A 3,554-nucleotide genomic window follows, 5' to 3' on the forward strand; every position below is an offset into this window, starting at 1 on the left:
GATAGATAGATAGATAGATAGATAGATAGATAGATAGATAGATAGATAGATAGATTGATAGATAGATAGATAGAGTTTGAGACCGCCAGGTCCCTTTCCCGTCTTTCACTGAAAAAGGAGATCTAAGAATAGATAGAAGTTTTTTCTACTTGTAGTCCATATCATAATTTACATACTCATAAAAAACAAATAAATTACCAACCAATAAAGAAAGAAACAAAAACATTCTCTCGTGCCTTTCACTATGACGAGATATGGGGAGGAGGAGCAAGATTTGATTCCTATATATGGAAGTGCAGGAGGAAGAGGAGGACGATGATGATGATGATGATGATGATGATGATGATGATGATGATGATGATGATGATGATGATGATGATGATGATGATGATTAGGAGGAGAAGGAGGAGGAGGAAGTAGAGGAGGAGGAGATAGTGGACGGGGGAGGAGGAGGAGAAAGAGGAGGAGGAGGAAGAGGAGGAGAAGGAGGAGGAAGAAAAGGAGGAGGAGGAAGAGGAGGAGAAGAAGGAGGAGGAGGAAGAGGAGGAGGAAGAGGTGAATGAGTAGGGGGAGGAATAGAAGGAAGATGACGCTGGCAACAAAAGAACGGCTAAGTCCTTTATGGAATCTGTCAGGACATCTCTCTAAGTGCACGTTTTCTCGACAAGCACTTCTGTAGAGGGGGACCATATTGCCTGTGTCTGTGTGTGCGTGTGTTTGTGTGAGGTGTAGGGCTGGGTAGCTATGGTAACTTGTCAAACATTCCCTGGGTAACAGCAGACGATGAGGTCTGTCTTAGCCTGTCAGTTCCAGGTATCCCAGTCTTCTGGCGGGAGTCTACGCTTGAGATTTTCTCCGCACTATGTTTCTTTCACGGTTTTTTGTTCGTTGTTTTCTTGCTGGGTTTTTTTTTTTCACAGGGAAAAAGGGTTCCGTGAGAAAGTGTTTTTTGTATGTTTGTTTGGTTGGTTCCTATATGTGATAATGGGTAAGAGCTCTTTGCTTTGCACCCTTTTGCTGGCTTATCGTTTTCGTCTTTGTTGTTGTTATCGTTTCTTCTTTGGTTGTTTGTTTTTTTAGTTTTGTATCAGCTCCTTTCTAAATGTTATGCCATAAAGTAATGAAGCTGCAAGAGGCTGGATCACTTTGAAAAAAGGCCCCCCCAACCCCCACCCCCCATACAAATAAAAACAACAACAACAAAACAAAACAAAACAAAACACCCACCTTTTTTCCAAAAGGGAACATTATTATTCTAATGCAAATTGTTTTGTGTTGAGGTTTCAGTATCACTGTTTTTAGATTTTCAGAATTGTTTATCTGATTGCTGTACCAACTGAGCTAACAGCTCGTCCTTATTGCTTTACAATAATATTATTGCAAACGACAAAATTTCCGTGAGACTTTGAACCGTGTTCTGAGTAGTACTTTTACAGCAGGCTATCACACCAACATCACTACTGTCCTTGACATTGTGTTGTGACACACATTCTATCTATTAATGTAAAATGTAATTTGTTATTGTTTAATGTTCTGAACTTCCATCCACATATTTTCTTGTGTTTTGCGATTAATATTATAGCTCGAATTGTGAGCTAACGTAAAATTAATCAACTTGTGTCTCGTGCGGTCACATTATGATCTTATTAATTTAGTTGCCAGCTCCATAAAACTTATACCAAATTAAATTGAAATAAAGCTAATAAGAAAAACGATAGGTCCTGTGAATCTCCATCCTTTTTGGTGTTTATATTTTGTTTTGTTTTCTTCCTTCAGATGACAGGCACGGTTCTTTGGATGTAATTCTTTGCTTGAACACGACGCATTACTCACTGTCCTTGACAATTAATTGCGCCATGGAGCTGCAACTACTCTACTAGAACGGGTAAGTTGTTTACCACGAATTATCAGCCAGGTTGTAAAAGGCATAGATAGACCCAAACGTTTGTGTGTGTGAGTGAGTGAATGTGTGTGTATGTGTGTGAGTGGGTGAATGTGTGTATGTGTTTGTGTGTGTGTGTGTGTGTGGAGGGGGGGGGGTGGTTAGTTAGTTATAGTAGAGGTTTTACGGCGCTCGCAACTGCATAAGGTCATATGAGCGCCAGAAGATTTGAGGAGTTACAAGAGATAACAAACATACAAAAGAAGAAAGGGAGAAAAGGACGATAGACGTTTGATAGGAACGATGAAGCAAACCACACCAGAGCACCCGCCAATCTCCCACTTGTCTGGGTGTGAATGTTTGTGTAAGTACAAGTGTGTGTACGTGTTTATGTTTATGTGTTTGTGTGTGTGTGTGTGTGAGAGAGAGAAAGAGAGAGAGAGAGAAAAAGAGCGAGAGAGAGAAAGAGAGAGAGAGAGAGAGAGAGAGAGAGAGAGAGAGAGAGAGAGAGAGAGCAGGGTGAGGAAGAGAGAAAGAAAAAGAAAGGTCGGTCGCAGACATTGCTACACCTCATTGGATAGTTGTGAATGGCTTCAAAAAGACACGAGGAAAACATGTGACAAACCATGTTCATCATCCTCTCACTCATTGACATAAAGAAACACTCAAACAAAAGTATCGGGAGCAAACATAAGGCCCTTGTGTGGAAACAGTTAAGGCCCGAGTCCACTGCAACCGACTCCAACCGACCAGATTCCGTCCGTCTCTCGGCAAGTCGGTAGTTGAAATAGTGCACCGTTTATTTACTTAGAAATCAGTGAAAAGTCCGTTTGGCTGTGCCAACAGACACGACGCAACACGCCCCGGCAAAAGACGTGTCGGTTGGAAAGACGCATGCTCAATTTTAGCTGGACCGGGTCGTGAGCGATGGGCCCCGCCCGAGCTAAAAGAAAATTCTAATTTTGAGTTCAGATTAAAATTCGAATCTCATATTCCTAATCAGCGCCTCAAAATTAGCGAAGTCTGCGCGCAAACCACTTGGTTTAAATGCATACAATTTTACCAATTTTCCTTAAAAAACCCATTCATTTCGTATTTCCACCTTGGGTTCATTGGCCTCGACTATTTGTAAACCTGTACTGAGGACAAAGCCTTGGGACACAGTGTGTGAAATAATACGGCCAGTAGGCCAACAGTCAAGACGTGTCTTGTCCGAACTGGTGGACACACAAGACGGAAACGACCAAACCGATTTTCTTCCTCCCGACCAAAGATCGGGCCGTGTCCGTCTCAGTGGACCCGTAGGCTAACGGCAGATGTCAGTCTATAAAGATCTGCCTTTCCCCGTGTCTCTCGCAGCATTTATGTTAAACAAACAAACAAACAAGCACACAGACAAAAAGCATGCATAGACATGATGGGATTGTTTTGCTTCTTTTTTTTACTTTCCCATCAAAATAATTTAGATTATTCATTAGTCGAGCTTCGACTCTGCTTGTCACGGCCCAACAAGTTTTGAGCACCTAAATCAACGTCCCAGTTTAAACCCCGAGGTACTCAAAAAAGAAATCTCACTATTGGGAATCGAACTCGAGTGCTTTATGTGCCCCACCCTTTCTCTCTCTCTCTCTCTCTCTCTCTCTCTCTCTCTCTCTCTCTCTCTCTCTCTCTA

At 42.0% G+C, this 3,554-nt stretch overlaps 1 long non-coding RNA gene across 1 annotated transcript in view; it reads left to right on the plus strand.

Annotated features, from left to right (window-relative positions):
* Positions 1–3,554, plus strand: part of LOC118479181 — a 91,081-nt gene that overhangs the window by 38,422 nt on the left and 49,105 nt on the right. Inside the window, exon 2 of the long non-coding RNA XR_004859519.1 lies at positions 1,777–1,885. This is a non-coding gene — a long non-coding RNA (uncharacterized LOC118479181). The remainder of the gene's footprint in view (positions 1–1,776; positions 1,886–3,554) is intronic.

This window comes from Aplysia californica, unplaced genomic scaffold, assembly GCF_000002075.1.
Source record: "Aplysia californica isolate F4 #8 unplaced genomic scaffold, AplCal3.0 scaffold00034, whole genome shotgun sequence".
Taxonomy (NCBI): domain Eukaryota; kingdom Metazoa; phylum Mollusca; class Gastropoda; order Aplysiida; family Aplysiidae; genus Aplysia; species Aplysia californica.